The sequence below is a fragment of the Pelodiscus sinensis genome, chromosome 9 (genome assembly GCF_049634645.1).
Source record: "Pelodiscus sinensis isolate JC-2024 chromosome 9, ASM4963464v1, whole genome shotgun sequence".
Classification (NCBI taxonomy): Eukaryota; Metazoa; Chordata; order Testudines; family Trionychidae; genus Pelodiscus; species Pelodiscus sinensis.
Window position 1 is genome coordinate 47261492 of NC_134719.1, and position 13402 is coordinate 47274893.

Sequence of the window (13402 nt, forward strand, 5' to 3'; positions counted from 1 at the left end):
CACCATGGAGCCAGGGCTCTCCCTGGGCATTCTGCTCCAGTTTTTGGACTTGCTGCTGCAAGCCTGCCAGCAATGACTGAAGGCTACCTGGCACCATCTGGTGCACGTCATCCCCCTGCCCCTTCCCCTGGCCTCTCTGAGGGCCGTGGAGGAGCCACAGCAGTGCCCGGACACTAGTGAGCCCCGCCGCATCTGGCGTCTGGACACCAGCAGCGACTGGTGGGACTGCATCGTCCTGGAGAGCTGGGGAGACCAACAGTGGACCCAGAACTTCAGGATGAAGGACACCTTCCTGGAGCTCTGCAAATGGCTCACTCCTGCTCTACAACAATGAGACACACACATGAGGTCCGCCATTCCCCTCCATTCCTTTAAGGGCTCCGGGGTTGGGGGGGAGCAGACGAGTTCTCCTGGTTGTGCCCAGAGTGGCCACCAGGGCTCCCTGAGAAGGGCTGGAGGCCAGCTAATTCAAAATAAGTTTCTACGTGGCACTTATTTTGAATTAGCTATTTCGAATTTGGCATTATTCCTTGTAGAATGAGGTTTACCAAATTTGAAATAAGGGCTCCACTATTTTGAATAAAATTCGAAATAGCGGTTTTTATGTGTAGACAGCTATTAATGTTAATTCAAAATAATGTCTGTTATTTTGAATTAAGTCTGTAGTGTAGACATACCCTTATTTATTTGCACCTCGTAGACCCATTTCTCCATTCACTGAAGAAGTGGTTTGTGCTCACAAAAACTCCTGATATTATCTACTTTTTTGTTAGTCTCAAAGGTGCTGCAGGAGTGTTTGATGGTTTTTTTTAATTAGACACATGGGCAGGGCCGCCAGCAACCATAACCCTGGGAGGGAGGTGCAGGGCCAGCTGCAGAGCTTCAGAGGGTCACAGGGGTAGCACCAGCTGCCGAGGGCCAGAGGGTAGGGACAGGGCTGGCAGCCAGGAAGCCAGGTGCTAGGCCAGGATCCAAGGGGTGCAGGAGCAGTGCATGGCAAGGTCACCAACAGGCCCCAGCCCTGAGCCTCCCATCTCACACCCCACACTCCCACACAGCCCAATGACCTGAGCCCCCCTCCCCACATTCCACCTCCTTCTCCGACTCCTAAATTCTCCATATCCCAGCTCTCTGTCCTGAACCCTCCTGCACTCCACCCCACACTTAAATTGCTTACAGGTGCTGTTATATTGCAACCTCCTCATCCTTGCTCTCGGCCCCTTCCTCCAATGGGGGGTGGTTTGTGATAGGACAGTACCGGTAAGAAATTTAAATTACTTTCACCCATAACAAGAAGGTAAATACTTCAACCCTTGCAAAAGGGATAGCAGGGGCTTTAGTGACTTCACCTGGTCAAGAGCTTGATTTTATACGTCTGATAGTTTCCAAGTATAATATACCCCAGCAGTGTATAAAAATACTTATTCAGTGCTGAAGCAGAAGCAGAATGCCATCTATTAGAACTGGTAAAAAAAAATCTGAGGGAACAACTGTCAATTGAAAAATGAAGTTTGATTAAATGTTTCATTCTAGCAATATCATTTTATACTTTTACACTTTTATTTTATTATTTATTTTCATTATTTATTATATTTTAGTTTTTACACTTTTAACATATATTTAAACTAATTTGATTATATATTAAATTTAACATATTTATTTTTTATTTAATATTTTAACATAATACAAAACATTTTGATGTGCCCAAATTTAAATATTTTAGAATTTTAAATTCACAAAAATGTCAGAATTTTGGCTTTTTTTTCCGATTCTCAACTTTTTCCTCCTTGGATACCTGAAGAATAGAAATTCCAGGAATTCACTAGCATCAGTTTCTACAGCAGCTAAAGCTTTTCTTGGAGGTCTCCTGCTCTACTGCCCAACTCTGCTTAATTTGTAAGATTGTCAAGGTAACAGCAGAAGCAAGAATAGTCATAGGCCATCGTTGGCCTTTTCTTTTACTTTTCAAAGATCTATCCACTAGGAAGCTTCCCAACAACGCTCTCGCTGAGGCCGTGTCTACACTAGGAAACTATTTTAAAATTACTAAATTCAACTTAAGAACTCCTGATTTAACAAATTTGAACTAGCGTGTCCTCACTATGGGAAAGCACTGAAATTAGTCTGAGGCAGTCTTCATTAATATGGACGTACTACCTCCTGGAGGCCAATAAGTTTGAATTAGCAGCACCAGAGTGTCCATACTATCGTTATTTTGAAATTACTATTTTAGAATTAGCATTACTCCTTGTGAAAAGCAGGAGTACAGAGTTTGAATGTTGTGGCCTGTTATTTTGAAATAACGGGCTTGGTAGTGTGGATGTATCACTTATTAATTCAAATGGTGTGAGGGGGTGTATTTGTTATTTCTTATGTTGTTTCTCTTGCACCTCTGATAATACCACTTCTTGGCTGGTAGCGACCTTTTTGAGTAAGTCCTGAAATTGTTTCAGATCATCATTTGGTGACGAGTCATCAGGAATAACTGCTTCGTCTGATGAAGAGGAGGATTTATCTAATGCTGAAATGTCAAGTTGTTCGGTGTCTGGATCATCAACGATTTTGCCCCTCTTTTGTGTCTATATCTGCCATTGGCAAGGGAGAAGTATGAAGATGGGAGAGGTGTATTGCCTCTGAGCTGAGGTTGATGGTGCTGTTGACCAGTGCTGTGGGAGTGCTCAGTGACGGTATGGGGACCAGAGAGGAGGATGATTGTGATACAATTATTCTGGATAGTAAGTATTCTGGGAGGATGGTAAGAGTATTGTCATTGGTGTCTTTCTTATGGTGCATGAGCCCGTGTTGGAGAGGAGAGTTGAGAAGAGAATACACTCCTGAAATCCCCATCATAATCACCGTAATGAGAAAGTACAGGTAATCATGGTGGACGAGGATAGCCATGGGGTGATAAGGGAGATTGAGATTGACATCTCCAAGAGTGGTCATATGAGATCTTGATCTTGGTTCCAGATCCTGCACAGGCACACTGTGGCCTTTAGGGCTCATCTAGTCTACGGGGACTTGTCAAAAGAAGGTATGCAAATTCTGTGGGAATTTGCATATCTTATTCCGATTGCACTTTTGAAAATGGAGCTTTCGAAAGTGAAAGTAGTTAAGACGTGGCTTTTTCAGCAGCCTCCGTCCCCATCAAAAAGCCGCTCTTCCTGAAAAAAGGAGGTTTACATGGCTTTTTGACAAAGGGGGACTCTGCTTTCCAAAGTGCGATCCGAAGAAGATATGCAAATTCCTGTGGAATTTGCGTATCTTCTTTCGACTGTTCCCTGTAGAGAGTGAACAGAAGGATGATGACGGCTGGATAGGGGCTCCTGCAGTGCCAGTGAACGCAATGCCAGTGGAGGAGGCATCAGTGCCACAGAGGATAGTACCAACTCTGGGCTCGGAGAGCGAGGCAAGGGTTTAGCAGGCAACTAAAGTCGGGCTAGACTTTGCAGGCAACCAGGTCTTAGCCAGCATTGGTGGTGCCAGCAGTGCCTCAGCTCTCTATCTTGTCTGGTTCTATGGCTACTGAGCTCTTCAGTGCTGGGGTATTTGGTGCCAGAATCTGATCAGACCGTGATTTTGGTTCTGCTACTAATGTGGTGAGGGGACGCCCGGTGCCGGAGGCGTCCAACATAAATATATGTTAAAAGTGTAAAAACTAAAATATAATAAATAATGAAAATAAATAATAAAATAAAAGTGTAAAAGTATAAAATGATATTGCTAGAATGAAACATTTCATCAACTATCAAAATGAAACATTGCAACATTTTCCAAACAAAATATTTAGACTTTTCCATGTCAAAAATTTTTCTTTGAAATTGACACATTCCAACAAAAGTTAGATTTCATCGAAACTGGTGCTAGGGAGTGAGCTAGAGAAACCCTTCTTTTAGCCAAGGTCTTAGGTGAAGGCGCACTCAGGGCACTATGGAACCAACCCAGCACCCCAGCTGCTCTGCCCTGGGCATCCCCAAGTCAGCCGCTGCTGAAACTGACCAGTGGCTGACTCGGGGAAGTCTGTTGCAGAGCAGCTCCAATTGTCCGGCTGCCTGGAGCACTTCTGGGTTCCAGGTGGTGCCCGACTATCAGGAGTGCCGGACCACTGGATGCTGGACAACTGGAATTTTACTGTATATCTATATCTTAAAAATTAAAACTGCTAACTATGAAACACAACAACTTCTGAATTAATTAATTCTAACTCTATTCCTGTCTACAGATGACTGAAGAGGAGAAGAGGGCTCGAGCTTCACCTGCAGCTGAGGGCACCAATGAAGGAACTGAGGAGAGTGTGTGAACTCCAAAGGTACGGATGGCATCTCTCCTCCTCCTATGCATGTGCAGCCTGACTGGATTCTATTAGAAAAAGACTCTGATCCATGGTACCAGGATGAGCCCGACACCAACAGCAGAGCACCCATGGGGACATCATTTGAAGAAGAATATATATTACTTACATACCTTGTATCTTTATTATCTAGGAGCCAAACATGACTACAACACTACAAACAATCTTATATTCAGGAAAGTTATAGGTTATTTTTTTTTCATTTTAAACTTCTTTCCTTCATGACAATGTGCTCACAGATTTTCTTTTCCCTCCCTTCTGTTCTTTCTCATATTCTCTCTACGATCTGAACCTAACCACTTGAGCCTTAAGAGCAAATTGAACATGATGAAAAAATAGTTAAACTACAAGAATAATAAATCAAACAAATTAAAGCTTTATAAATTCCTTGCAGTGAAATCTCAGCAATTCATACTATGCTATAACTTTCTCTCCATCCCCTCCCCCCAGGAAAAAAAAAACAGAAAACCAGTGAGCCTCTCCACTTCAAGACTGATCAGACTTCTATAATACGGTCTGATATTTAGAACTGATTGATTTTTAAAAATATGCATCATATTTCTAATATACTAGAAAGTGTTTTATAAACATTTAAAACTAAACTGTCTTTGCTAAATACATGTGCAAAGTACCTGTCTGATGCATTACCCACATTCACTGTGTGTGTTCACTTATGTACTACTTTCCAAAATTCAGTCATGTATGATAGGTCACCCAGTATGAATTAGTGATGTGAGCTTCTACTGTAATTTAAAATGTAAATGAAATAGTAAAATGACATTCAGAAATATAATCATTCTAACTTACATTATAGCATTAACCTTTCTCTGATATGTTTTGTTATATTAATGTTCTAATCTGGTGATTTTTCTGTCTTAATAATTGTAGTAAGTGTTTAAACCATTTTCTTCAGGAAGGAAGTATAGTTTATTGGTTGTATCATACAACCAGGAACTGAAATCATGGATTCAATTTCTAGCCCTATTTTTCCCAACAACTTGCTCTGTGACCTTTGGCAAATAATTAGGCCACAAGATAATATAATGGTTTACTGTAACTTCTCAATTTCCTCATCAGTCAAATTGTGGATAATAATGTCTCTCTCAAAGTCATGTTCTAAGGATTTCTTTATGTTTTTAAGTGCTTTGAGATTCTCCAATTAAAGGGAAAAATTAAAAGCATCTAAGTAACTCAAGAGCCTCTGTCCCACTTTGATAAGATACTGACAATTTAGATGCTTGAATCTTGCTGAATGTTAATAGGATGCCAACTCCTAAATGCCATTCTCACTTTTTAAAATGTTATTTACAGATTCCTGTATTTCTCAGGCTCAATACATTAGGCAAATTTTTAAAGAGGCAACTTATTCTTGTGGACTTTCAGTTGAATTTAGATGCTTTGGGAACATTTTTTACTCGGAATGAATTATGTAAAGGGATATTGTGTCACAGTTTTTTTTAAATAGGCTAATCTAAAGCCCATATTTCTCATGAATAACTTTTAAATAGCATATAATTTACATTAAAATCCCTTGCTTTAGAACAGGGCTTCTCAACTTTGGAAGTCCTGGGGGCCACAATGATACTCACAGCACATGTCGAGGGCTGCAGCTTAAGTGTGGTTGCATATACATACAAATATATGTAAATAGCTTATTTCACACTGACAGGCATGAATACGAAGATTAAGGCAAGACTGTACAACACACAGGCCCCATTTAAGTCAGTTCTGCTGCTATTAATAAAATACAATATTTACCCGATTTCCATCCATATGTCAGCACTTTTAATGAGTAATGACAGTCCAGGAATTTAACTACTAAAACACATATCAAGAGAAGACCATTATAGTGACTACTTTTTTGTTTTAGCTCCCACCAGTGGGCCTGCAGGCCCGTTGAGTAGCACTGCTTTAGAAGAATTACAAAAGGTTTGAGGTTCACACCAAACCTTGCAAGATACCTGCTTTATTTCTGCCTATCGCACTTCTATTGATCAGAAATAATTTTCTGGATACACACTATACATATGGGATCTTTAAGCAAACAAGTAGCTATGTTAATATAACAGGAGTAGTCACATGTGTCTAAAAGTCTGCAGGATGAGGTATAAATATGTCAATCATGAATGCTCATATTAACTATGAGCAATTAAAAAGTGAGCCCCATGGGGGAAAAGGTAAAAAGAGGTCCAAGTATGGTCAACTAGACTCACTTTAACAGCACTGAATAACAAAATAACTGTGCTTGCCTAGATATATTAAAGATGGCAGCACAGTAAGTACCTGACGTGGAACGTGGATACAATTTCAGAAGATATATGTGGCTTTTCTAAAAACATCAACAATATTAAAGTGCATCTGGTATAAAATGAATTACCAAAAACTGCTGTTGGAAACTAGCAAGCATGGGTATGACTCTACCAGACTGAAAAACAGAATGAACATATATGAAAAGAAGCAGGAGTGTCTGGAAAGAATCATCTTTGTGTATAAGAAGACTCTCCAAAATTTTCAAAGGGACAACTGCAATTGGTTTTCATAAAATCATAGGACTGGAAGAGACGTCACTAGGTCATCTAGTCCAGTCCCCTGCATTCACGCTGGACTAGACCATCCCTAACAAGTGTTTGTCTAACTGTTCTTAAAAATACATGTACCAAAGACAGAGTTTGTACAACCTTCCTAGGAAACTTATTCCAGGCCTTAACCACCATGATATGATGTTAGGAAGTATGAGGATGAGTCAAAAAGTATCCACAATGTATTTATTAAAATTAACACAACTACAATACAAAACTCGTAAGTGTATCATTTTTCAACATAGTTCCCCTGCTTTTCAACACACTTGGTCCAGTGTTTCACGAGCTTTTGTATGCACTGCCATGTATGCACTGCCTCCTTCAAATCATGGTTGCTGGCAAAACAACGGCCTCTTAAAGCATTTTTGTGGGGTCTTTCTGATGCTTGCTCTCCGGATCATAGCGGTGGATCCACGTTTCATCACCAGTGACAATGCGACTCAAAAAAGTGTCACCTTCCTCATGATACCGGTTCAAAATGTGGTTACAGATGTCCAAACGGTTACATCCATGCTTTTCCATGAGTTGTTTGAGAACCCACCTTGAACAAACTTTATTGAAGTGAAGTTTGTGGTGGATGATTTCATAGGCAGAACTGTGACTAATCTGCAATTGGTTTGCCACTTCATCGACAGTCATGCTCTTGTTCCTTTCAGTAGTCGATGTGGATGGGCACCCTGATCGTTCTTCGTAAGTGACACTTGTTTGGTCATTTTTGAACATGTCAATCCATTCGTACATGCTTCACTGTGGCAAAACATTGCCACCTTAATGTGCTGATAGTCTTCAATGAATTTCCACACCTCTTATACCTTCAGCCCACAAAATTTGGATCACTGCTCTTCTTTGGTGGAAAGCGGAGTGGCCATGTGTGACAGAGAGTTGGGGTTTCCCCGATCCTGCACCCCCGTAGCAGCCAGAACGGTCTCCAGAACCCAGTAGAATAGAGAGGGGTTTATTGATTTTCCAGAATATAGCACAGCACATACGTGATGTGGCTACTGGGGGCAGGGCCAGGATGGCTCAGGCCCCTAGGGTTAGGGTCCATCACCCCTAGCCCCCAGCTTAGCCTGTTCTCTTCATGCTTCCCAGACAGCCACTGCCTCCCCCCAAGGCCCTTCCTCCCAGCCAGGTGTTGGTCTCCGCCTTCCTCCCTTTGTCTCTCTCCCTGGGAGGCTGAGCCTAGGTGTCTGGGTTAATACACATTTGAGTGAGTCAGTGGGAATCATACAGTGAAGGGGGACACCGGGTTTACAGAGCAGACAGCACCCCCACTACGTCACACCATGTTGACCCCACTTGTGGTGAAAGACATCTGAATGGTCAAGGCCAAATATGTCACTACAATATAGGGAGGTTCCGTGCTTACAGTTGCACGCAAATTCAATACTTGGGCCAATTCCAAAAAAGAGATATGAACACTTTGCAGAAACTTTTTGACTTACCCTCGTGTTTTCCTACTGTCCAAGCTAAACTGTCTTGTTGCAATTTCAGCCCATTGCTTTTTGTCCTACCTCGAGAAAGATAAAAGAAGGAGTTAGGCAGAATAATTTGTATCCCTCCTCCTTATAATGACATTTTATATACTTAAAAATGGTTATTATGCCCCTCTCCAATCTTCTCTTTTCCAGTCTAAACAATCCCATATCTTTCAGTCTCCCCTCATAGGTCATATTTGCTAGACATTACTCATTTTTGTTGCTGTCCTCTGGATTTTCTCCAATTTCTCCACATCTGTCCTGAAATGTGGGCTCAAAACAGGACACAATACTCTAATTAAGGCCTAGACAGCATAGAGCAGAGCAGAATTACTTTCTTGTGTCTTGCTTACAACACTCCTGCTGCTACATCTCAGAATGATTTTTGCCTTTTTGCAATAGCTTTACACTGTTCACATATATTTAACTTGTGATTGACTAAGACCCCCCCAAAGTATTCCTTCGTCGACCGTCATTTCCCATTTTGTGTGTGTGCAATTGATGGTTACAAAGTGGAAAACTTTGCATGTGTCCTTGATGAATTTCATCCTATTTTCTTCAACCATTTCTCCAATTTGTCCAGATTATTTTGAATGTTAATGTTATCCTCTCGTAAACCCTCCCAGCTTGGTATCATCAACATAAGAACTTAAGAACATAAGAACAAACATACTCATTCAGACGAAAGGTCCATCTAGCCCAGTATTCTGACATCCAACAGTGGACAATGCCAGATGCCCAAAGGGAGTGAACAGAACAGGTAATCACCACATGATTCCTTTCCTGACATCCATTTCCACCCTCTGACAAACAGAGACTAGGGACACCATTTCTACTCATTCTAGATTCTAGCCATTGATAGACCTAACTTGAATTTATCTAGTTCTTTTTTGAACCCTGGTAAAGTCCTAGCCTTCACCATATCCTTGGGCAAGGAGTTCCACAGGTTGACTGTGTGCTGCATGAAGAAAAACTTTCCAACGTTTGTTTTAAACCTGATACCTATTAATTTCATTTGCTGACCCCTAGTTCTTATATTATGCGAAAAAGTAAATAATTTATCCTTATTCACTTTTTCAACATCAGTCATGATTTTATAGAGCTCTTTCATATTCCTCCTTAGTCTCCTCTTTTCTAAGCTGAAAAGTCCAAGTCTTTTAAATCTCTCTTCATATTGGACCTGTTCCAAACCCCTAATCATTTTTGTTTCCCTTTTCTCAACCTTTTTCAATGACAATCTATCTTTTTTGAGATGAGGCGACCACATCTGTATGCAGTATTCAAGATGGGGGCATACCATGGTTTTATATAGAGGCAATAAGATATTCTCTGTCTTATGCTCTATCCCATTTTTAATGATTCCTAACTTTCTATTTGCTTTTTTGACTGCTGCTGCAGATTGAGTGGAGGTTTTCAGAGAACTATCCATGATGACTGCAAGATCTCTCTGTTAAGCAGTTATAGCTAAATTGGTCCCCATCATATTATATGTATAGTTGGGACTATTTTTTCCAATGTGCTTTACTTTACATTTATCAACATTAAATTTAATTTTCCATTTTGTTGCCCAATCACTTAATTGGGTAAGATCTTTTTGAAGCTCTTCATAGTCTACTTTGGTCTTAATTATCTTGAGCAGTTTATCATCATCTGCAAACTTTGCCACCTCACTTTTTACCCCTTTCTCCAGATCATTTATTAATAAGTTCAATAGGATTGGTCCCAGTAAGGACACTTGGGAGACACCACTAGTTACCTATCTCCATTCTATAAATTTACCATTTATTCCTACCCTTTGTTTCCTGTCTTGTAACCAGTTATCAATCCATGAGAGGACCTTCCCTCTCATTCCATGACAAGTTACTTTATTTAAGAGCCTTTGGTGAGGGAACTTGTCAAAGGTTTTCTGGAAATCTAAGTATACTATATCCATTGGCTCCCCAGTGTCCACATGTTTATTGAGCCCCTCAAAGAACTCTAGCATATTAGTAAGGCATGATTTCCCTTTACAGAAACTATGTTGACTTTTCTCCAACAAATTGTGATCATCTACATTGCTGACAATTTTATTCTTTACTATAGTTTCAGCTAATTTGCCTGGTACTGATGTTAGACTTACCGGTCTGTAATTGCCAGGATCATCTCTAGAGGCCTTTTTAAATATTGGCATTACATTAGCTATCTTCTAGTCATTAGGCACAAAAGCTGATTTAAAGAAGAGGTTACAAACCACAGTTAATAATTCTGCAATTTCACATTTGAGTTCTTTCAAAGTTCTTTGGTGAATGCCATCTGGTCCCAGTGACTTAATACTGTTAATTTTGTCAATTGTTCCAAAACCTCCTTTAATGACACCTCAATCTGGGACAATGCCTCAGATTTGTCACCTAAAAAGAATGGCTCAGGTTTGGGAGTCTCCATAACATCTTGAGCCATGAAGACCAAAGCAAAAAACTCATTTATTTTCCATGCAATGATTTTATTGCCTCTGAGTGCTCCTTTAGCATCTCGATCGTCTAAGGACTCCACTGGTTGTTTATCAGGCTTCCTGCTTCTGATGTACTTAAAAAAATTGCTATTACTTTTTGAGGTTTTGGCTAGCTGCTCTTCAAACACTTCTTTGGCTTTTCGTATTATAGTTTTACACTTAATTTGACAGAGTTTATGCTCCTTTCTATTTTCCTCACTGGGATTTAACTTCCACTTTTTAAACGATGCCTTTTTTATCTCTCACTGCTTCTTTTACTTGGTTGTTAAGCCACTTTTTTGGTTTTCTTATGGTGTTTTTTTAATTTGGGGTATACATTTAAATTAGGCCTCTATTATGATGACTTTGAAGTTTCCATGCTGCTTGCAGAGATTTTACGTTAGTCACTGTACCTTTTAATTCCGTTTAACTACTTTCCTCATTTTTGTGTAGTTTCCCTTTCTGAAATTAAATGCTACAGTGTTGGGCTGCTGAGGTATTTTCCCCACCATAGATATGTTAAATTTTATTATATTATGGTCACTGTTTCCAACTGGTCCAGGTCTTGCACCAGATCCTGTGCTCAATTTAGGACTAAATCATGAATTGCCTCTCCTCTTGTGGGTTACAGATCCAGCTGCTCCAAGAAGCAGTCAATTAAGGTATCAAGAAATTTGATCTCTGCATCCCATCCTGAGGTGACGTGTAGCCAGTCAATATGAGGATAATTGAATCCTCTACTATTATTGAGTGTTTTATTTTGATAGCCTCTCCAATCTCCTTTAGCATTTCATAGTCACTACCACTGTCCTGATCAGGTGGTAGATAATATATCCTTCCTGCTATATTCCTATTATTGGAGCATGGAATCACTATCCATAGATATTCGATGGAACATTTTGGCCCATTTAAGATTTTTATTTCATTTCATTCTACATTTTCTTTCACATATAGTGCCACTCCCCCACCAGCATGACCTGTTTTATCCTCCAATGTATTTTGTACCCTGGTATGACTGTGTCCCATTCATTGTCCTCATTCCTTCACGTTTCTGTGAAGCCTATTATATCAATATTCTCCTTTAATAGGAGGCACTCTGGTTCACTCATCTTATTATTTAGACTTCTAGCATTTGTATATAAACACTTTAAAATTTGTCACTATTGTACCTATTTCTTTTGAAGCTCTTCTCTGACCCACACAAATTGGGGCTTCAGCTCTTCACATGGTATAAAAAGGATTCCCAGCTCAGTCTGAAAAAGGAGGGAAAGTGATAAGTCCAGGCCCACTGAGCCTGATTCACCTAGGTTATTTCAGTTTAAAGCAGTGTTGCCAACTCTCATGATTTAATCAGAAAACATTGTATTTGTTGGGTTTTTTTTTCTTAAAGCTTCAGCTTCCAGAGATATACAATTAGGAAGGAATGTCGCTTTCATTTGTGCGGGTGCCAAAGGCTATGGTTACCCTGTCACTTGTTGTCAGGTCACATGGTCAAAAGAAAGGGCAGAGGTAGTACTGCAGATAGTTATGACCTATGTTGATGACACATACTATGAAATATGGTAGTAGTGTGTAGTGACTGGAGTCAATAAAGCTGCCCTCCCAGTCAAGGCAGGATGGCCTACTGGCCAAAGTCTATGACTATTTCTGGGGTGCTGTTTGGGCTATAGGTTCTTTGGAAAAGTGGGGCACCTCCTATGGGTGTCTGGCACTCAGTGTAGGGGGACTCAGGCCCTCTCTGCTCCTTGAAGTTCAAACCCTGGGCCCTGGCCGTGGTGAGGGTGCCCATTACGAAGTCATAGGGGATCCTTCTTATACACACTGGGGCTACGTCTACACTGGCCCCAAATTCCGGAAAAGGCATGCAAAGCAGATAAGTCAGAATAGGGAAATCCGCGGGGGATTTAAATATCCCCCGCGGATTTAAATAAACATGTCCGCCGCTTTTTTTCCGGCTTGGGGAAAAGCCGGAAAAAAATGTCTAGACTGGCGCGATCCTCCGGAATAAAGCCCTTTTCTGGAGGATCTCTTATTCCTACTTTCAGGTAGGAGGATCGCGCCAGTCTAGATGCTTTTTTCCGGCTTTTCCCCAAGCCGGAAAAAAAGCGGCGGACATGTTTATTTAAATCCGCGGGGGATATTTAAATCCCCCGCGGATTTCCCTATTCTGACTTACCTGCTTTGCATGCCTTTTCTGGAATTTGGGGCCAATGTAGATGTAGCCTGGCTGTGTCTACACTGGACACTTATTCTGGAAAATCAGCCGCTTTTCCGGAATAACTTGCCAGCTATCTACACTGGCCCCTTGAATTTCCGGGAAAGCACTGACGATCTACTGTAAGAAATCAGCCGCTTTTTCGGAAATACTATGCTGCTCCCGTTCGGGTAAAAGTCCTTTTTCTGGAAAACTGTTCCGGAAAAGGGCCAGTGTAGACAGCACAGTAGTGTTTTCCGCAAAAAAGCCCCGATCGCGAAAATGATGATCGGGGCTTTTTTGCGGAAAAGCGCGTCTAGATTGGAATGGACG